The sequence below is a fragment of the Hyla sarda genome, chromosome 6, assembly GCF_029499605.1.
Source record: "Hyla sarda isolate aHylSar1 chromosome 6, aHylSar1.hap1, whole genome shotgun sequence".
NCBI classification, from domain to species: domain Eukaryota; kingdom Metazoa; phylum Chordata; class Amphibia; order Anura; family Hylidae; genus Hyla; species Hyla sarda.
Genome location: NC_079194.1, coordinates 271,971,443 through 271,995,041, shown reverse-complemented (window position 1 = coordinate 271,995,041; position 23,599 = coordinate 271,971,443). Strand labels below are relative to the sequence as shown.

At 44.7% G+C, this 23,599-nt stretch overlaps 1 protein-coding gene across 3 annotated transcripts in view; it reads right to left on the bottom strand.

The window, feature by feature from the left end:
- Positions 1 to 11,712: 11,712 nt before the first annotated feature.
- Positions 11,713 to 23,599, bottom strand: part of LOC130277059 (forkhead box protein A4-like) — a 403,578-nt gene continuing 391,691 nt past the window's right edge. For all 3 annotated transcript variants that reach the window (XR_008845359.1, XR_008845358.1, XR_008845360.1), the window contains 2 exons: positions 16,457 to 16,572; positions 11,713 to 12,169 (listed from right to left, as the gene is read on the bottom strand). The gene's annotated coding sequence lies outside the window, so the exon portion shown is untranslated. The remainder of the gene's footprint in view (positions 12,170 to 16,456; positions 16,573 to 23,599) is intronic.

Here is a 23,599-nt window from a genome sequence, read left to right as displayed (position 1 = left end):
CCTCCACTTCTTGGCTGTGCAGTAGCTGCTGACTTTCCTCTAGATAGTCCTCACTGAATAGTGGAGCTGAACCCACAGCATAAGATACTTCTTTAGGGGAGGGAACAGCATAGGAAAGAGGCAACGGGAGGACAGTGACTGCTCCCGGGCCATGCCAACTGAGGGTTGTGTCTGAGGAACCCACCGACTGTTGACTGGGGGTATCAGATGTCACTTGTGATGAAGTGCATGACCGTGTTAACCAATCGATGACGGCAGATGGGTAGCTGGTCGAGACACTCCTGCTGCCACTCGCCCCTAGTCTGCTGCGATCTCTGCCTGTACCTGATGAATTTAGGCCTCTGCCACTCCTCTGTGTATGTCCTGGCACTTCTCTGCCTGACATACTTAGTGCGTACATGAGGGGAGTATAATACGCTTCACTACGCTTAAAACAGTATTTGTCTAAAACAGCAGCAGGTGTGTACTTTTGGCTGGCCTTTTACAGAAACTAGGCCCTTAAGACTTCATGAGGATCAAAATGATACAACACTTAGATGTATGTATGTGGTATGCACTTACGAGGGCAGTAGAATGCGCTCCACTACACGTAACAGTATTTGTCTAGAACAGCAGCAGGTGTGTACTTTTGCCTGGCCTTTCACAGTATCTAGGCCCTTGACAGATTAACAGGTGCAAAATAGTACACTACTTAGATGTAGATATTTTGTATGCACCTATGAGGGCAGAAAAATGCGCTACAGTACACTTAAATAAGTATTTGTGCACAACACCAGCAGTACACATCAGCACACAGTCGCTGTGTACTAAACCCAAAATTGCACTCTCTCTCAAAGACTATTAGGAATGGACTGCTGAGTATGTATTATACCGTCTACAGACTAGTATAACCAGCAGACCATTTGTTGTGGAACAAAGACAGAGTTGCGCTCCCACCTCTGCTAACGTTTCTCCAGCTGAGCCAGCTTGTTCAAACGTATGAGGCCACACATAGCTCTCTGCCCCTGTCTGTAATACAATGCTGTAGACAGTGACTGGGAGGTTAATCGCTGCAGTAAAAATAATTTTCTATGAAAAACGCACCGCTCTCTGTCCAACAGAACGCTGATGTGACTAGGTGGTGAAAAGCTGCTGGGAAAAGATTTTCTGTGTAACACACAATGCTCTCTGTCCTATCTCTCTGCAGTGAAAGGATTAAGTGACTAGCCGGAATATGGCTGCCGATTATATAGGGCTGTGACATAGGGGTGACTGGCTGCTGATCCTGCATGTGATTCAGGGTCATCCCGCCTACCCTTGTTCCCGCCTTCCCAGGGTTCCTTGCCCCATGTCCTCACATGTGGATCCACCCTTTTAGATGCCCAAGAGCCAGGACGGCACTAAATGAAGTTTAATGAAGTGATTTGCGCGATAGAATCGCGGCGATGTTCGCATTCGTTGTGAATAAAATTTTTCCTGAAATTTGTACAGAATTTGGATTTGTCAGATTTGATTCGCTCATCTCTACTAATTATGTATTGAATCTCACATGTTAAATACCATGGTTTTGGTCAATTGTACTGATGCTTGAAAAAAGGCTGCATGGGCAGCTGAAACGTAGCATTTTTCAAATTTTTGGGATGGAATAAAAGCTACTTTTTCTTCACTATAAGTGTGCTGTAGAAACTTGTTTATATCGGATTATCTGGAAGCCCCCGACTTGGGCTTCTGCCGCTTGCACCTGCTTACCTGAGCTGTGAAGTGCTGCTCTACCCTTGCTTTTGTTTTGGTAGTTATATAATTTATGAAACAGTCTTGTAGAAATGCATGGGCTGTGGAGTGTTATCTACTCCAATTGCATTTGTCACACATACATCATCCCTATTTTCTATTTCCCTTTTTTAAACTCAGGAGTTTCCTATATAAAAATATATGTTATTTCCTTTCTTCCACTGTCTAACAATGCTACAGCCAGCATCGAGGGACTGAAAGAAGATGAAAAAACTTACACAGAAAATGAGAGGTATGCATGAGGCCAGAAAGTGTTGTGTTTCAATTTCCAGCCTTAGTGTTGGTGGTGCACTTTAAAGGCTTAGGCTGGGTTCACACTAGGGATCGACCAATTATCGGTTTGGCTGATATTATCGGCCGATAATCACGATTTTGGACATTATCGGTATTGGCAATTACCTTGCCGATATGCCCTGCCCCCCCGGCCAGAGACGACCGTCGCCGCCGCTGCCCCATTGCCTCCCCCCATCCTCTGTCACATACCGCCGCCGCTGCCCCATTGCCTCCCCCCATCCTCTGGCCACATGCCACTTCCGCATCGCCTCCCCACCATCCTCTGCCCACATGCCGCTGCCCCATCGCCTCCCCCCCCATTCTATGCCCACATACCGCCGCCACCGCCTCCCCCCACTCCCAGTGTTATAATTACCTGTTCTCGGGGGTCCTCGATCCTTCTGTCTCCTGCGCTATTGCTGTGCGCTGCGCAGCATAATGACGAGTGACGTCCCCAATGCGACGTCACCGTCAGTGCGATGGAGCCGACGGAGCCAGAAGGATTGCAGACCCCCGGGAAAAGGTAATTATAACACCGGGGATGGGCGGAGGCGATGGCGCGGCGGCGGTATGTGGGCAGAGGATGGGGGGGGAGGCGATGGGGCAGCGGTATGTGTGCAGAGGATGGGGGGGAGGTGATGGGGCAACTGTGGTGGTTAGACTCAGGACAGGAAGGGGGAAAGAGGCGGGCGGCGGCAGCAGTCTCTGGCACCGCAAAAGCCGCTGCAGTTCATTGATTTAAAGCGCCCGCTTTAAATCATTGATCTGCAACGGCTTCTGCCCCGCCGGGGGGTTGAAATAGCCGATAACTTATACCGGAATATCGGTATAAGTTATCGGCTATCGGCCTGAATGGTCACAGATTATCGGTATTGGCCCTAAAAAATCGATATCAGTCGATCTCTAGTTCACACTACTATTTCAAAGCGGAATTCCACTCGGAAATTTCAGTGCAGCAGAATCCTATTGCTGGCACTACAGAATTTCAGCAGCAGATATTCCGCCGCTAAAATTCCACCGCCTAAAGAATGAACATGCTCATGCGTGATCCTTCTTTAGGTGGTTGAATTTTAGTAGTGAAATATCTTTAGGTGGAATCTGTTCTGCAGAAATTTTCCATCCAAAGTTTCCTAAGCCTTAAAGGGGTACTTCGCCCCTAGACATCTTATCCCTATCCAAAGGCACTGCTACCCCCCCCCGTGATCTCCTGTGCAGCACCCAACCTTCTGAAAGTTATTTTCAGAACACTGGGTTTGGGCATCTTGATCGTGACGTCACACCATATCCTCTTGTGATGTCACGCCACGCCCCTTCATTCATGTCTATAGGAATCGGCGTGGCGTGACATTACGATCATGGCCGCCCAAACATGGCATTATAAAAATAACTTTCAGAAGGCCGGGTGCTGCACAGATTTCGGGGGTCCCATCACCGGGCCCCCCCATGATCAGACATTTTATCCCCTCTCCAAAGGATACGGAGTACCTGTTGAAGTCATAACTAACTAAGCCTTAAGTCATAACTAACTTTGTTCACTTGAGGCAGAGCAGTGTATCCAGAGGTCAAGTCCTGGAAAAAGAAAAAAAAAGTGTGGGAACTCACCCAAGAACTGGTTCCTGCAGAACCCCTGCTAATGGGAACAGTGTTCCTGCTGTGAAAAAAAGTACAGGAACTCCATTCCCATGTGTTCCTGCAGGACTTGAGCCCAGAGTGTATCCCCTTCTTAAACTTGCACACATAAACACAGGCCCAATATGTCACACTGCCCTTTAGCCAATCAGTGGCCAAGAGGGGACACTGCTGTGGCCAGTGATTTGCTGAGCTGCAACTTGACGCATTGGACCCCAGAAGCAGGAAGAGGATACTGAAAGCACCATGGGAATGCTGAAGGTGAGTAGAGGTTTATTTTCTAATATAACACAGTATAGACACAAAAACAGGATTGGGATAAAAAAAAAATGTTATAATAGGAATGAATATTAGGTGATGGGCGAGGTGCTACGTTCAGGGTGTGTGAATGTTATACATAGAGGGGTGTGTTTGCCTAATACACACTCATAGCTGTATAATTCCGTCCATCACCTTATATTCACTCCTGTTATTAAAATAAAATTCTTCATATCGGACTGATTCGCTGAGTTTTCAGACAAACTATTAACCCACATATCTCAAAAACAGAAGGTCGTATCAAAAAACTCTGAAAAGGTGTATGATAAGGGCATCCTGAGCTATTTTAATAATTCAATCCAATTTTGGGGGGTTAGCCACAGGTCCTCTTTAATGTCAAGCACATATTAACTGTTTATTAAAACCTCTACCTACACCAGCACATAATGTATAATATAGTTTACTGTACCCCAACCAGAATTAGTCCCCCTGCCGGTTCTGTAATATAAAATCTACTTTACTGACTGATAGATGCATACATCATGTATACATCAGTCAGTGCTGTGCCTAAATACTCTCCTTATAAACCACCAGAGGTGATCACTAAATCCTAATAACCACTAATTAACTTGTAATTATATTTACAATATCTTTATTAAAGAAGAAAATCACATACTTTAAAAACAGTGAAGTGTGGCATTTCCCTCATTAAGTATCTATCACTGGAGAAGTGATGTATGTGGCTGATCCAGCTCAATTGGTGTAACACTCACGTTTCTGAAGACAGGAACTCCGGTGTATGTGGATCTGCTGGACCTGTGTGGCAGATGACTCGGACTGTACCAGGGAGCGGAGTCTAAGGTGCCGCTGGTCTTCACCAGAGCCCGCCGCAAAGCAGGATGGGCTTGCAGCTGCAGGTGACACCCAGGTCGCTACCCCTGGCAAGGCTCGACCACACAGGCGGCTGAGGAGATGCGAGGCAAAGGACGGATGAGGCAACTCGTAGTCTGGATAGCAGTAGGTCAGGGCAGGCGGCACAGTAGCATAGTCGGGACGTACCAGGAGTTCAGTAGACAAGCGGCAGAGGAGCAAGGTCAAGTCACAAGAGCAGGAGATCTGGTACACGGCAAGGCAATACAATGGAACGCTTTCTCTAGGGCACAAGGCAACAAAGATCTGGCAGAGAACTGAGGAGGATGGAGGAATTTATAAACAAGCCACAGGTGGTTACACTAATGAGCGTACTGGCTCTTTAAATCTTAAAGCTCCAGTGCGCGCACGCCCTAAGGGACGGGGGCACGTGTGCCAGAGCAGAGAGGTGGAGGCAGAGGCAGGAGAAACACCTGGAGAGTGACGGATTGGGGGTCGCATGCAGGCGCGTCCCGCGATGTGAGTCCCAGCCCCATCGGCAGCAGAAGGTAAGGGGACCATGCGCTCATGGCCAGCATGTGAGGCCGGAGCGCATAGTGTAACAATTGGTGCTATAATGGTCACCATACATGACACCCCTGCAATATGTGTCCATGGTAACAAAAAATAAAGTTGACTGCACTCAACGGCTCTTATGAAACTTTTTCTTTATTGTAGAATCCTTATATGAACAGGAAAAGTAGACATACAGACAGCGGGGGTGCACAGACAAAGGCCTTTGTCAGTACACCCCCGCTGTCTGTATGTCTACTTTTCCGGTTCATGTAAGGATTCTACAATAAAGAAGAAGTTTTATGAGGGTGGATGCACATCACGTTTTTGCTATACAGCTCCCGTATACAGTTTCAAGTTCAAAAACATACGCAACCGTATAGAAAACCGTATACATTGAGTTAACATTGTAAACCGTATGTCAAACTCATCATCCGATTTAGTCCCTTTTGCGTCTTATATGGTTTTGTCTGTTTTTTTACCTGTACCCAAAACTGTAGTCTACCACATTTTTTGGTCTGGGTGAAAAACCGTATTAAACCTATACGTTTTTTTTTTTTTACATAGGAGTCAATGGGAACAGTACAGAACCGTATGTGCGTACTGTTCCATCCAGTTTTCACCATACGGTTTTTTACTTTGCGCAGTTTTTTTTCTTGGAATTTAAATCAAACAAGTGAAACTTTATTCAAAATAGAGTGAAAAGTTAAAAATGTGTACGTTTTTTTTTCTTTAAAAAAACGGATGCAACCTGACATCATTTTTCAAACCGTATTCATTTTTTAACCATATACAGGTTGAAATTTGTACACACGTTTTAATACAGTTTAGTCAGGTTTTCATCAAAAACCTGATACGGGAACTGTATTGCAAAAACGTGGTGTGCATGCACCCTAAGAGCCAGTGAGTGCAGTCAACTTTATTTTATTCTATTTTGACGTCTGTATATGCCATACCTGCACCATGAACGGCTTCATGGTCATTATACACTGGACACCTGTGTAAATGGAGGAGGCTGTGAATGAGGAATCTTAGTCCAGGATAGAACAGTACCAGACAGCTTTCAATGTTGGGTGTCCATATTAAAATTGGACACACAATTAAATTATACCACACTACTGTATTAAATGCACACAACACAAAGCCCTCTCTAATGTTTCACCCCATCTGTGGCTTTGTCAACAGACAAACTCATTGCGATCTGAGGGTTCCTTTGGGGAACAGGGTCCCTTTTCTTTTTGAATTTCCTTTCTGTCTGATCACAGTGCTCTCTGCTGACATCTATGTTCATTTTAGGAACTGTCCAGAGTAGGAGCAAATCCCCATAGCAAACCTCTCCTGCTCCAGACAGTTCCTAATATGGACAGAGGTGTCAGCAGAGAGCACTGTGGTCAGACTGAAAAGGAAATTCAAAAAGAAAATAACTTCCTGTGGCGCAAATAGAAGCTGATAAGTACTAGAAGGATTAAGTTTTTTAAATAGAAGTAATTTACAAATCTGTTTAAGTTTTAAAGGGGAGTACATGCCAGATTTAAAAAAATAAATAAATTAGGCTTGGTCATTTAGGTTTAATAAGGGGTTAAAGTGAACCTGTCTGCAGGAAAACAGGGGTGTAAATATGCTCAATGCTAGAAAGGGCTTCTCATCAGAATTCATGGTATATCTTTTTTAATTGACTTAAGCTGCATTCACACCTCGTTTTCAGCCTACAGTTGCCGATTCCGGATGGGGGAGGGGAAAACCGGGTGCTCCTGTACCCCAGCCAGATTGGCTGAAATCCACTTACTTTAATGAGCCGACCGGAGTCAAATGTTGAGCCCGGTCGGCTTTTGACCCGTATCCGTTTTTGTGACCGGACCTAAAGCAGTAGTATACTACGGTTTTAGGTCTGGTTAGGAATCTGCATACGGGTCAAAAATGAGCCGACCGGAGTCACCGTTTGACTCCTGTCAGCTCATTAAAGGAAATGGATTTCAGTGCTGGTCTGACTGGGGTACGGGAGCGCCGGTTTTCCCCTCCCTCAGGCTAAAAAGGAGGTGTGAATGCAGCCTTAGTCCTTTCCAGTGTTGAGATATATTAGTCTTTTGTGATCATGTAAACTAGCTGAGTAGCCGGCGTTGCCTGGTTTTTCCTTCCTCATCCTTGTTGGGGAGGAAAATAAACAAAGAAGGAAGCTTTTGACTTCATATCCCGTCCTCATATATTGGTGTCATATCCAAACCCCATATCCTGTCCTCATATCCAGACCTCCTATCCCATCATCATATCCCAACCTCATATCCCATCCTCACATCTCGTCCTCATATCCCAACCTCCTATTCCGAACTCTTATCCCAACCTCCTATCCAGTCCTCCTATCCCGACCTCCTATCCCATCCTCCTATCTCGACTTCCTATCCCATCCTCCTATCCCGTCCTCCTATCCTGTCCTCCAATCTCGACCTCCTATCCTATCCTCCTATCCCATCCTCCTATCTCGACCTCCTATCTCAACCCTCTATCCCGTCATCCTATCTCCACCTCTTATCCCGACCTCCTATCTCAACCTCTTATCCCGTCCTCCTATCCCGACCTCCTATCCTGACCTCCTATCTCGACCTCTTATCTTGACCTCTTATCCCGTCCTTCTATCCCGTCCTCCTATGTTTGCCTCCTATTTCGACCTCCTATCCTGACCTCCTATCCCATCCTCCTATCTCGACCTCCTATCCCGTCCTCCTATCCCGACCTCCAGTCCCGTCCTCCTATCTCAACCCCCTATCCCATCCTGCTATCTCCACCTCTTATCCCGACCTCCTATCCCGACCTCCTATCTCGACCTCCTATCCCGTCCTCCTATCTCGACCTCCTATCCTGACCTCCAATCCCGTCCTCCTATCTCAACCCCCTATCCCACCCTGCTATCTCCACCTCTTATCCTGACCTCCTATCCCGACCTCTTATCCCGTCCTCCTATCCCATCCTCCTATCTCCACCTCATATCCCGACCTCCTAACTTGACCTCCTATCCCAACCATCCCGTCCTCCTATCTTGACCTCCTATCTTGACCTCCTATCTCGACCACCCATCCCGTCCTCATATCCCGACCTGTAATATGTGTACCAGGTATTGAAATATCTCCAGCAGTACGGAAGTTATGTGAGAACATACATTTCCTATTGATTTGCATGGGACTTTAAACAAAACCCCCGACCCTCACAAATGGGAGTAGTTAAGGGTTAAATTAACTATCCTTTATTTTAAGTGGACATATAAGTAACATGTGACCAAGTATTATCGAAATATCTCCAGCCGTTTGGAAGTTATGCAGTAATATATATTTCCCATAGACTGGTATAGGACTTTAAACATAAACCCCGTCCCTGGCAAATGGGGGTGAGTAAGGGTTAAATCACCTATCCTATGTTTGTTGTTGACGTATAAGTAACATGTGTGCCAAGTTTCATGTTAATATCTTTAGCCGTTTGGAAGTTTTTGTGGAACATACACACACACACACACGTTAAATTTTATATATATAGATGAGGCTCAAAATGCCAGGGTGTGTTTCCTAGCACAGCAAGATTTAAAGTAGGTGCAGTCTATGTCCTCTTATTCAACACCTGTGTACCAGTGTGCATTTGTCCACCCTAATTAACTAACAGCCACTGGATAAAAAGGACATGGGCACGGGACATGGGCATTAATTACCTGGGTTCTTATCGAGCTGGGGAAAGCCCACTGAGCCATATTTACATTTGAACAAAAAGACTTATTTCTTGTCACTGGAAAGAGCTATGGAGAAGTACGCCTGAAATCCTGTTGACTAGCCATATCTAGACATGGGCTTATGTATAGCTCTGTTATTCTGCTGACATATGTACTTAAAGGTTGTTGATGAGCTGGCAAGAAAGTTACAAAGAATTAAAGTTTCTAGTGTTTTTTTAAGTTCCAGCTATAAGGGTATAACGCAACATTCTCATCTGTAAGCATGCAACTCTAAAGTAGAGATTAGTTACAGTAATGTATTAGTGGATAACTTTTTATCAATGCATTAATCCTTTCTTCCATCTTTCACGTTTAGGTCCTTCTGGTTATGCTGCCTGAAATCGTGTTCTCTATCCCAAACTTGTAACAAAAGGTTATTATTTGTCTGTTAATACATGAATGTTTATCTGAATGTTTCTTGAGATGGTAGGCTCACCAATATGTGTAGAGAGTAAAGACTATCCTACCTGGTCCAATGCCACAGAAGAGCTACTGCAACAACAATAGTTAAAAAAAAGTTAAAGCTTGCAATGAAATAAGGTGTCAGAACACACAAAGCATTGCAGCTTGCTATGCAAACCTTGCTAACCTCTGTCCTCCATCTACTATATGCATATGTATTAGTTACCTGGAAAAAGATGACACCAGGATTCAGTATGGGAAGATGGAAAGCTGGCAGAGATAATGTGATGCTTTAAGAAATGTTCTACGTATAATGTCCTACTGCCATTCATCTGGATTAGGGATGAGCAAATCGAATCTGACGAATCCGAATTCGTTACGAATTTCAGGAAAAATTTGATTTGCAAAGAATGCGAATATCGCAGCGATTCTAATGCGCAAATCGCTTCATTAAACTCCATTTTGTGCGGTCCAGGCTCCTGGGCATCTAAAATGGCGGATCCACCTGTGAGGACATGGTTGAAGGAATCCTGGGAAGGCGGGAACAAGGGTAGGCGGGATGACCCTGAATCACGTGCAGGTTGAAGCTGATTTCTTGATGATCCATGCAGACAGAGGTACTCCCCTGTGTAACTTCAATGTCAACCAGTGGCAGCTCATACGTGACACTTGCCGTTTGCTCAGGACCTTTGAGGAAGCCCCCTTATTAGTCAGTCGCCAGGATTACAGGATGAACAACGTTATTCCACTGCTTCATTTCCTACAACACGTGTTGGAAACGATGGCTGGTCAGGGCACTGGAGACGTTGCGCCTACATCTCACTGCCGCATGAGCCCTGTGGGGGCTGAAATGGAGGAGGAGGGGGAGGGGCACAGTGGAGCACAGTTTAGTTTTTGCAAGATGGGAAGTTTTTCAAGTAATCTGACAGGAGAGGAGGAGCAGGAGGAGCTAGAGGGTTATGGGGAAGGCAAGACAGAGGACCCAGACACACCATGGCAGTATGCAGTGGAGATGGAGGCAGGGAGTCCGTCCGAGTCACTCGCACAAATGGCTTGATGCATGCTCACTTACTTGCTTAATGACCGCCAAATTGTCATGCTGGGGAGGGATGGGGTGGCAGGAGCAGTTCCAACTCCATCAGCAGCAGCCTGAGTCTACAGTCGCTGATGAGTAACTTTCTTCACCCGCATAGTGAAGCAACTCATCAGCAGCAGGTAGACCTGGGGCGGAACCTGAACCAGCAGGTGGTGGCATACCTTGACATGACCATGCCAACACCCCTTGAAGATCAGCTGGACTTCTGGACAGCCAAACTTGATTTGTAGCCGCAACTAGCAGAGTTTGCACTGAAAAAGCTGTCATGCCCGGCCAGTAGTGTGCCATCAGAGTGGGTGTTTAGTGTGGCGGGGGCCATAGTAACCCCAAGGAGAACTCGTCTGTCCACGAAAAATGTGGAGAGACTGACCTTTGTGAAGATGAATCAGGCATGGATCAGCCAGGATTTTTACCCACCAATGCCTTATGCATCACGGTAGATTGATCATGGTGTCACACCAACACTTCACAAATATGGATAGTGCAAAACATATTTAAGGTGCTGCTCCCCAGTTACAGACATTGCTCTGCATCAGACCACAAGTAAGTATTGAGGATATGCATTAGCTAAAACTTAACTTTTCTTAGGATAAAATATATGTACCCAAATTTTTTTTGAAATCAAACAAAAAGAAATGTGTGAAAAAAACTTCAGTATTGATGTGATGCAAAGACCTCTAAAAGGTGAAAGGGAACAACGTATGGTCTATTGTAACCGGTGGGGGTAAAAACTTCCCCTGTAAGGCTCTACTCTCGCATTATTAGTACTCGCCCTTAAAAGGGTGGCCCCACACAGGAACCTCTCCCTATTTCCACCCACAAACACTGCCATTTCACAGCATTTTTAGGTGGAAATAGGGAGAGTTTCCAGTGTGGGGATGCCCTTTTTAGGGCGATTAACACTTGCCAAGAAGGGAATTAATAATGCGAGAATAGGGCCTTACAGGGGGAGTTTTTACCCCCACCGATTACAATGAACCATACGTTGTTCCCTTCCACCTTTTAGAGGTCTTTGCATCACATCAATACTTGGTGGTGTAGGTGGCACATGGTGTTTTTTGCACACATTTCCTTTTGTTTGATTTAAAAAAAATGTGGGGTACATATATTTTATCCTAAGAATATTATTAAAAGTTAAGTTTTACGTAATGCATATCCTCAATACTTACTTGTGCACACTAACACTTTTACAAAAGAGACCATTTTCTTCTGCCTGCCTCAATTTCTATTCTGATCCTGCCACCCGCCTGATGCCACACATCTGATGCCAAGTGCTACTTTTTTCACCCTCCTTCTTCACCGGGTACTGGTATTGCCACCTATTGCCACACTATGTCACCGGGTCACTTTCAGGACTCCTGATGCTGCTGATGCCACCTCCAGGCTGTCTCACACTGCAACCATATGGTCTCCTCATGCTGATGCCAGCTCCAGGCTGTCTCAATCTGCCACCATATGTTCTCCTCATGCTTCTGCTACCTCCAGGCTGTGTCATTCAGTCACTATATGTTCTCCTCATGCTGCTGCCAACTCCAGGCTGTGTCACTGTACCGCCATGTGGTCTTCTCATGCTGCTGGCACATAAAATAAAACTTTTAAGGTTCATCTATTTGAAATATTCAATTTAAATGTTAAAAAATATCTTTGATCTTTTCAATTGTGAGGCCCTATGGTCTCGCCAGGCTGTTGCCACCTCCAGGCTGTGTCATTCGGCCACTATATGGTCTCCTCATGCTGCCGCCACCTTCACGCTGTGTCATTCAGCCACTATATGGTCTCCTCATGCTGCCGCCAACTACAGGCTGTGTCATTAAGCCACTATATGGTCTCCTCATACTGATGCCTCCTCCAGGCTCTGTCATTGTGCCGCTCTGCGACAGTGATACTAATAGCAACGCCTCAAATCTGCATGTCATACTGAATAACAGTATAATTTCACTAACCCAGCACACACCTTATGCGTGTTACAGCAAGGCAATGTGTTCTACACCCCTATTGAGGCTCTCTGTAGGCCAGAAATAGCCATTTTTAATACAGATTCACCGCAAATAAATTCGGACCGAACCACATTTTTGAGAAAATTCGGTGGAGCGGCCGAATCAAATTTTTCATAAATTCACTCATCTCTAAACTGGATGTTATGTTGATACCTACCCCACATACCACCTATGTAAATATTTTTACAGACAATTACACAATGTTCCCTAGTGGCAGTGGTCTCCCTCTGCAGGACAAGCTGCTCTGCCACACTGCAAGAATTGTTTAAAAATGGTTTGAAAAACATGAAAATGTTCAAAATGTTGATTTGGCCTCCAAATTACCTGATCTCAATTTGATAGGGTATCTGTGGATAGATGAAAAACAAATCCTGTCCATAGAGGTCCCACTTTGCAGCTTATAGAACTTAAATGGAGACTGTTGTTTAAACAAACTTTGCATAAGTTAATAGTACAAGCAATTGTAAGAAACTTTGTTTTTAGCAGCTCACTGAGAGATCAAGTTACATGCTGTCCATACACATTTATAGAAAGAGTGATGTAGAGAAAGATGGTAGGGGCAGTGAGTTAAGAGAAAAGCAGGCCAAAAAATACACAGAGAGATTGCGGAGAGACTACTGTGAATATTTAGATCTTAACCCAGATCTTGTTTCACAGTTTACATGAAAAGGACAACATGCTGGTAGCTTTAAAGAGGTATTCTCATCTGGCTTTTTTATGGCATATTTGTGAGATGCTGTGGATATGCCTTAAAGAGGTCATCCAGCTATTTAAGACTTGTCTGATTGCAGGGGGTTCAACCGCTGAGACCCCATGCAATCTCCAGAACAGGGCCTGACTCTCCCTGCTGAGCTTTCTGGCTCCCATCTTACAAGATGTACTGATCTCTACTGTAATAGCTCGCTCAGCTGATCACCGACTGAAGGCGGGACACTGCTGTGGGCAGGGATTGGCTGAACGGCCCATCATTGCCAATACCAGTATGTCTCTGAAGGTAGGGGCCACAGGGCTTAGTGAGTAGAGTCGGGCCCAATTCTGGAGATCTTAGTGGGAGTCCATGATGTCAGACCCCCTGCAATCAGACACTTATGCCCTATCCTATCGATAAAGCAGACATTTTTAATAGCTGGATAACCTTTTTAATGTCATTTGATAAGAACATGGAAAACTAATGCATAAAATAGGCTTGTTAGTGAGAATGTAATGACCACTTATTTAATTTTTCTTCTCTTCTGTTAGTTTACTATATAAATACAGTAAGTGTACAGTATGTGGAATCCGACAGTGAACAAAATAGTAGGATCCTGTTGCAAAAAACATACTTTACATGGTTTTCTTTAAAAAAAAAAAAAAAACATAAGAATACAGTGGTCCCTCAACATACGATGGTAATCTGTTCCAAACGGACCATCGTTTGTTGAAACCTTCGCATGTTGAGGGATCCGTGCAATGTAAAGTACAGGACAGTGGTCTACAACCTGCGTACCTCCAGATGTTGCAAAACTACAACACCCAGCATGCTGGGTGTTGTAGTTTTGCAACATCTGGAGGTCCGCAGGTTGTAGACCACTGTTAGAGGAAGTTGTACTCACCTGTCCCAGCTGCTCCGGACCGTCACCGCTCGTCACCACTGCCCGGGATGTCACGGTCCATCGCTGTTGCTGCATCCCCGAGGTGTCCTCGACGCTCCAGCAAGGCCTCTGCTTCCCCGGCATCCGCGCTCTCCGTCGCCGCCATCACGTCGCTACGCACGCCGCTCCTATTGGATGATGGGACGGCGTGCGCAGCGACATGATGACGTCTATGGAGAGCGCCGAGGATGCAGGGGATCCTGAAGAGGACGCGCCGGAGCCCCGAGGACAGGTAAGTGATCGTCAGCGGACCACACGGGGCACCTTAACCCCTTAAGGACCGAGGGTTTTTCCATTTTTGCATTTTCGTTTTTTCCTCCTTGTCTTTAAAAAATCATAACTCTTTCAATTTTGCACCTAAAAATCCATATTATGGCTTATTTTTTGCGCCACCAATACTACTTTGTAATGACCTCAGTCATTTTGCCCAAAAATCTACGGTGAAACGGAAAAAAAAATCATTGTGAGACAAAATTGAAAAAAAAAAAAACGCTGTTTTGTAAATTTTGGGGGCTTCCGTTTCTACATAGTACATTTTTCAGTAAAAATGACACCTTCTCTTTATTCTGTAGGTCCATACGGTTAAAATGATACCCTACTTATATAGGTTTGATTTTGTCGTACTTCTGGAAAAAATCATAACTACATGCACGAAAATTAATACATTTTAAATTGTCATCTTCTGACCCTTATAACTTTTTTTATTTTTGGGCATATGGGGCGGTATGTGGGCTCATTTTTTGCTCCGTGATCTGAAGTTTTTAGCGGTACCATTTTTGCATTGATAGGACTTATTGATCGCTTTTTATTCATTTTTTCATTATATAAAAAGTGACCAAAAATGCACTATTTTGGACTTTGGAATTTTTTTGCGCTTACGCCATTGACCGTGCGGTTTAATTAACGATATATTTTTATAATTCGGACATTTCCGCATGCGGCGATACCATATATGTTTATTTTCATTTACACTGTGTTTTTTTTCATGGGAAAAGGGGGGTGATTGAAACTTTTAATAGGGAAGGGGTTAAATGATCTTTATTCACTTTTTTTTCACTTTTTTCTTGCAGTGTTATAGCTCCCATAGGGACCTATAACACTGCACACACTGATCTTTATCATTGATCACTGGTTTCTCATAAGAAACCAGTGATCGATGATTCTGCCGCTTGACTGCTCATGCCTGGATCTTAGGCACTGAGCAGTCATTCGGCGATCGGACAGCGAGGAGGCAGGTAGGGATCCTCCTGCTGTCCTGTAAGCTGTTCAGGATGCCGCGATTTCGCCGCGGCTATCTCGAACAGCCCACTGAGCTAACCGGCATACTTTCACTTTCACTTTAGACGTGGCGTTCAACTTTGAACGCCGCGTCTAAAGGGTTAATAGCGCGCGGCACCGCGATCAATGCCGCATGCTTTTAGTCAGGGGTCCCGGCCGTTGTTAGAGGCCGGGCCCGACCTGCTACGACGCGGGGCCACGCCGTGGCCTCATGTTATAGATCGGGAGCGGACACATGACGTTCCAGTACGTCATGTGTCCTTAAGGAGTTAAACGGCTATCCGGCGGCAGCTGAAGCAGTCAGCGCTGCCGGATAGCCGTTTATGCGATGGCCCCGACATACAAAAGCATCGTATGTTGATGCTGCCTTCAACATGCGATGGACTCTGAGAGGCCATTGCATGTTGAAATTATCGTATGTTGGGTCCATCGTAGGTCGAGGGGTCACTGTACATGTATTTAAAATAAAAAAATGTTAAAACTTTACCTATTAGCTGTTTTTTTTTCTAGTAAGGAATTTTTATGCTTTATTTTCCCAGTAAAGAAAGTCAGAAAAGATGCAGTGAGGATATGACTATGGATTTGCTTCAGCTGAATCCTATTGAATCGGGGTCTTCATTTCCTGATAAGGAATTATCTGCAAGTCCTACTTTCAGGTATCATAAACTGTATTACCTACTAATGTGTGATCAGCAGATTAGACTGGATTGGCTTCATAAAGGTCTGACAATGTGTTTTACTTTACAGCAGAAACACTGAAGTGGCATCTGTTCTTGAGGCACCTTCTGAAGGTACGTTTGTTTATAGATGAACAGTATACATTAAAGATTATCCAATATAACATTACAGATTATCCATCATAACATTACAGATTATCTGAAGAAAAAATGCACCTTTTATGTGAGTGCTGCATGGCAAAGGTAATAAAACAGGTATCACAATGTCTGCTTACCTTAATGTGCTATGCAGAAGGGCACAGCAACCATAACAGCCTTATTTTATCCAAAATCGGTCACATCCAGGTCCTTCTCCCATATTGCATTGTTTTCTTGATTGCACAGTATCTCCCTATGTATTTATCAAAAAATGGACATTAAGTACTGACTTTTGTAAGACTTTTGTTTATCCAAATATTTAATGTCCTATGTATAACCAAAAGTACTGACTCAAGGTCCACATAGTAGGAATCCATATTGGTAATTCGCCAGGCAGTGGTTTAGCCATATACTACACTCTGAGAAGTCTAGGGTACAAAGGTTCTTATTTATGGGTTATCCAACATAAGGTGACCTTACTAATTATCAGTCATGCAAGTAATGGCCATGCTTACCAAGGATCCATGCTTGTCTTAATTACCATGGCCGTGTCCTGTGTCCCCCATCACGCAGCTGGCTTGCCTGTTTGAACTGGCTATTTCCTGTTTCTCCAATTCAAATCCCAAGGATCCTTTGTTTCTAGGTGGAAGGTGACCTATCTCCCACTCATACATCAGCCACCCCACCCCCATTGTAGAACTGCTATGTTCTCTCCCATGCGTGCTGTGCTTGAAACTACAATTCCCTGCAGCCCTGTAGAGAATGATCTGCCTCCCGTCCAATGGTCGCACCACTCATTGAAGCCCAAACACGCTCCCTTTCAACACCTGACTAGTGATGCATTATTTTGGGTCGCACTGCAACCTGGGAAACACCTGAGACAACACTCATTTTGTATGCTGATAAAAATGAACATCCAGGGCCAAGATCACATAAGAATTGCGAGGCCTGCCACCAAACAAGTATACAGACACTACCTTACAGCCCCTGTAGCACAGTCAAATGAAAAAAAAAAAAAAAAACAGAATACCTGTTTAAAGCAAAATGCACAATAGACAATGCATTTCAAAGGTAGACCTAGCAAAGGTTTATTTATTTTTATGGGGAGCAAATGCTAGCTTGTCATATCAGCTAAAATAGGTAAGCACAAGGCATACACAAGAACCTCTAAATTTTTCTCTAATAATGGCCCATTCTGCACTATATAAACACAAAAAAGGCTTCTTTGACCCCTTATCCCCTTAAGGACTGAGCCCTTTTTCACCTTAAGGACTGAGCCCTTTTTCGCAATTCTGACCACCGTCACTTTAAGCGTTAATAACTCTAAAACTCACAAATACAATATGTCCACTTTATGTTGGCATCATAAAATGGACATATTTTTACTTTTTGAAAAAATTAGAGGGCTTCAAAGTGGAGCAGCAATTTTAACAAAATTTCATGAAAATTGCAAAATCTGAAGGGACACATGTTACAGAACTACAACTCCCAGCATGCCTGGGTGGTCTAGGCATGCTGAGAGTTGTAGTTTGGCAACATTTGGAGGGCTACCGTTTGGGCACCACTGTAACAGTTGTCACCAAACTGTGACCCTCCAGATGTTGCAAAACTACAACTCCCAGCATGCCCAGACAGCCTTTGGCTGTCTGGGCATGCTGGGAGTTGCAGTTCGGCCTTCCTAGTGGTTGCCACAGTAAAGATCACATTACTTTCCCTTATATTTCTCCCCCCCTCCACGACGATTCCCTACCTGAGCCGTGATCTCCGCTGGATGTCTGCGATGATCGCCGGGCCCCACGCATCTTCTCCCGTTCTGCCTGACATCCAGGGGTGGGCAGAACGGGGGGTTTCCATGGCAACCCCCTGTCCTGCGCTGCCATTGGTCAGAACTCAGTTCTGACTAATGGCAGGGGATAGGAGGAGATCGCAGCACTGCGATCTCACTCCTATCCCTTTAGGCTGATCGGGGCTGTCACTGACAACTCCGATCATCCCTATTTTCCGGGCGATCGGGTCACCAGAGACCCGATCAGCCCGAAATTGGAGTCTGAATTGTCTGAATTGACATGCGATTTTCTCCGATCGCCGACATGGGGGGGGGGGGCCGGGGTGCCTGCTGAATGATTTCAGCAGGCATCCCGATCCGGTCCCCAACGAGCGGCGGGGACCGGAATTCCCACGGGCGTATCCATACGCCCTGCGTCCTTAAGGACTCGGGATGCAGGGCGTATGGATACTCGGGTTAAGGACCAGGCCCATTTTGGCCTTAAGGACCAGACCAATTTTATTTTGCATTTTCGTTTTTTTTCTCCTAGCCTTCTAAAAATAATAACTCTCTTATATATCCATCCACAGACCCATATGAGGGCTTGTTTTTTGCGTCATCAATTGTACTTTGCAATTACATCACTTATTTTATCATAAAATGTAATAGCAGCCGGGACCTGCCGCGCATGACACTAGCACCGCTCCGGTGCTCGCGATCATGGCGGCGCGTAAATGTACGTCATGGTGTGTTAAGTACCACGTCACCATGACGTACATTTACGTCCATTGTCGTTAAGGGGTTAAAGAAGTGTGAGTGTCTTTGCATGTGTATTTCATTTTATTAAATGGGCACTCTCATTAAAACTATTTTTTGCTATTGCACCCCTTATGGTAAATAAAAAATCTTTCTAATGTAGAAGCTGCAACCAGGTGTCTCCCTACATGTCTAGAGCACATCCATATGACATAACCATATGACACCACATATCAACACAACATTTGGTCCGACTGCCATATCTATTAGAAAGCTATATAATACAAAACAGTATAGATATCAAACACAGTATATATACAAAAACACAAATATATTACATACATTTAATATGCACTGCAGTTTTTTGAACACACCTACAAAAACAACAGAAAACCCCTCCTGTACATGGGTCAGAGTCCATACCATTCGTACAGTTCACAAAGTCAGTCCTTAACTGACCCATGTCAGGTCCCCCAAAGAAGCAAAAACACTACCACCCACAAATACACCCTCCCCACCTAGCACTCCTCCCAACCAACTTATATACAAACTTATACACACGGAACCACAACCTACTTTTGGCCTAAGTTTGGTCGCCTGTAAGCCCTTCATACCATATCAGCTTAAAATTAAACAAAAAAGCTAGCGTGCACATGCATTAGCCCACCACCAGGAAGGATGGCAGACTTGATACATTCAAAATAATTTTAAACTCTTTCCCTAACTTCCCCTACATTTCTCCCTAATTCTATCCCTCCATTAAAACTAGCCTTGTTCTCACCCTCTCTCTATCATTATAACCCTGCCCCTAACCAAAATAAAGGTACTCTACCCAAAAGGTCTAGTACCTAGGGCACATCAAAAGAAAAACCTCTCCATAGGAGAGAATCCCTACTGGTACCAAGACTGCCAAACTCCAAAGCCCTGATCTTCCCGAGGTCACCGGTGATATTCCTACAGACCTCCACCTCAGAGAAGATTTTCTGTTGGGTCGATACTAAACACTGTGCGTTCCACGTGTAGTACCTAACCACTAAAAGAACTTAGAATAAAGTGCCCCGATCTCAGCCAGCCAGGTTCCAAAATGCCCCATAACCCCTTAAAGACCAGAGGTTTTTCAGTTTTTGCACTTTCACTTTTTCCTCCTTACCTTTAAAAAATCATAACTTTCAATTTTGCACCTAAAAATCCATATGATGGCTTCTTTTTTGCGCCTCCAATTCTACTTTGTAATGAGATCAGTCATTTTGCCCAAAAATCTACAACGAAATGGAAAAAAAAATTGAAGAAAAAACATAATTTTGTAAATCTTGGATGCCTCCGTTTCTATGCAGTCCATTTTTCGTCGTTAAAAATGACACCTTCTCATTATTCTGTAGGTCCATATGATTAAAATGATACCCTACTTATGTAGCTTTGATTTTGTTGTACTTCTGGAAAAAAAATCATAACTACTTGCATGAAAATTTATACGTTTAAAATTGTCATCTTCTGACCCCTATAACTTTTTAATTTTTCCACATACAGAGCAGTATGGGGGCTATTTTTTTGCGCTGTGATCTGAAGTTTTCTAGCGGTACCATTTTTGTATTGATTGGACTTTTTAATCGCTTTTTATAAATTTTTTTACAATATAAAAAGTGACCAAAAATACGCTATTTTGGACTTTGGAATCTTTTTGCGCATTCACCATTGACCATGCAATTTAATTAACAATATATTTTTATAATTCGGACATTTCCGCACATGGTGATACCACATATATTTATTTTTATTTACACAGTTGTTTTTTTTTGTTTTTGTTTTTATGGGAAAAGCGGGTGATTCTTACTTTTATTAGGGAAGGGGTTAAATGATCTTTATTAACTTTTATTTTTTTCACTTTTTTTTTTTGCAATGTGTGGTAAAGTGCACGGGGTGTATATCTCACCAGATTTCCTCTGCCAGGCACGATAAAGGAAATCCAGAAGGTTATGTTGTTTTAGCAGAGCATAGTCTGCTGGGGCTATTTGTTTAAGATACATGGGCTGGATTTCCTTGACTGGAGGACAGGTTGGAAGTGGGAGTGCTACAGTCCACACTCCTAGTCCACTACGGGTTTCGCTAGTTTAAGGTCTTCTCAGGTGAGCCTTCCGGGGCTGATTGCTGGAGAGACAGAGAGGAGAAGCAGCCACAGCCAGAACTGCAGCTCAAACCAACCAGGTCTGAACCTTCCTCTATGCACATTTTGTGAGTTTGCTTGGGGCCAGACATTAGGCCCACAATTGGTGGAGGATGCAGGCAAACTGTTGCTAAGGGCAACGGCATGACAAAACACTGCGTTTGAATTTTGTGGACATTAAAAGGGCCAGAAGTGTATGTCTTAGGTGAAAGCTGTTGCTGCATTGCAAGGCCCATCCAGCACAAAGGAAAAGGTGATAAAGCAGCTGATAAAGGCTAACCTGAGACAGGAGAAGTCCTTGGAACAGTTACAGAAGTTTCATGCAGAAGCTTTTCAAACCCAGCAACAAGCACAACAGCAGGCCATGGCACAATACCAGCAGTCTGTGGCACAGACTATGCTAAACTAAAAATGGAGATCCTTGATCGCCTTGGTGTTACGCCAGCTGTTCGTGCCACAGTTGGAGCTACGCCAAGGACAAACCTGCCCAGTCACAGATGTATGATCTTATTCATCTTGTACAGTGATCCCTCAACATACGATGGTAATTTGTTCCAAATGAACCATCGTTACATGAATCCATCGTATGTTGAGGGATCCGTGCAATAGTAATATAGAATGTTATACTCACGTGTCCCCGCTGCCCTGGATTATCGCTCTCCATCGCTGTCATCACGGCGCTGCGCACGCCGCTCCTATTGGATGACGGGATGGCGTGCGCGGCGACGTGATGACGATGAAGGAGAACGATGGCCATGCAGCTGAGCATGAAGAGGACGGTCGGAAGCAGCAGGGACAGGTGAGTGACACTCACCAGAGCACACGGGGCACATTAAACGGCTATCCGGCAGCAGCTGAAGCAGTCTGATGCTGCCTTCAACATGCGATGGCCTCTGAGAATTATTGTATGTCTGGGCCTTCGTAGGTCGGGGGACAACTGTACAAAAGTGTCTGGAACCAGAATTCACTACACCCGCCCAGATCGTGGAAAAGATCGTAGTGGGCCATTACGTCAGGACCCTCCCGGCCATGTTTCAATGTTGGGTTGCTCAAGTAGACCCCCAGATTGCTGAGCAGCTCATCAACATAGTGGAAAGGTTCATAGCAACTGAGGACTACCTCCGTGATGTCCCTGCAGCACCAACACCTTCCGGAACCGGCAAACCTGTGACATCTGTGGGTAGAGTTCCAGCTGGAGGTGTGTGAAAGGGAGTAGGGCTCTAGAGTTTGGGTCCTAGAAGGGACTCCATACTAAAGAGGCCAGCGACCCCCCAGTGTTGGAGGTGTCGTGAGTGGGGACAAATAGCCACCTATTGCCCTCTTTCCTCAGAGCCCATGGAGTGTGACGCTAGCCTAAAACAGTGGCTGTTTGCAGAACCTGCTTGAGCAGCTGTTCCAGGGTCAGAGACTGAGCCACACATATGTATGGTAAACATAAATGACTGTTCCATGAAGGCCCTTTTGGACTCGGGTAGTCTGGTATCTTTGGTTCGGGCTAGCCTTGTGGCTAGAGACTATTTGCCGAACAAACACTTAAGAGTGCTATGCATCCATGGAGATATTGTAGCATACCCTGTGGCCCCTGTTAAGTTGCTGACTCCATCTAGAACTGTGACTTACAAACTAGGGGTCATAAAACGACTTATGTATGCGGTTATACTAGGCCGTGATTACCCATTTTTCTGGGAGAAAAGGGGTGGTACCTCTACAGCTGGGGACGAAACCCCGGCAGAATCTGTCCCTCTCCCTGTTATTAATGGGTCATGCGAGGAAACTATTGAAAACAATGGTAACAATGTGGGTTCACCTGAAATGTGTAGTAATTATCTTTTTCCTTTGCAGGTGTTAGCTGGGGAAGAAGAAACTTCCCTACCTGGCCAGCAGGTCTTAGGTCTAGAAGTGTTTGGAGGGCATTTGGGGACTAACAAAACACAAGAGAGGGTCCTAGTGCAATCAGTTCCCCTAGTAACAATAGGTGAGACATTGTCAGTGCACCAGAAGCAGGAGGTGAGGGAATTCCTGCAGGAAAACAGACACAAGTTTTCTGACCTACCGGGCTGTACTCACCTAATAAAACACCATATTAAAACTGAGCCTCACAGTAAAATAAACCTAAAGCCATACAGGATTCCAGAAGCACGTAGGGAGGCAGTGTGCTCTGAGGTCAAGCACGTGTCATTGAGGAGTCTTATAGTGAATCGTCAAGTCCCATTGTGCTAATCCCAAAGCCCAATGGTACGTGGAGATTCTGTAATGACTTCAGAAAATTAAATGAGGTCTCAAAATTTGATGCTTACCCCATGCCCCAGGTAGATGAACTTATTTTGAGGCTTGGGAGGGCAAGGTACATCACAACACTTGACTTTACAAAGGGTTATTGGCAGATACCTTTATCTGAGGAGGCTAAAGAGAAGACTGCATACCTAACTACTAAGCCAACTAAGAATAAAGTGCCTCCCTCGGCCACCCAGGTTCCTAAATACCCCAGAAGCCCCCTCTGGATAGGTAAGGCCGGCAAGTTGACTCCAGCCGATAGAAGCACCCACCCGGTAGTAGACCCCTCTATTAAAGGGACAATGAAGCAGGAAGTGGTCCATG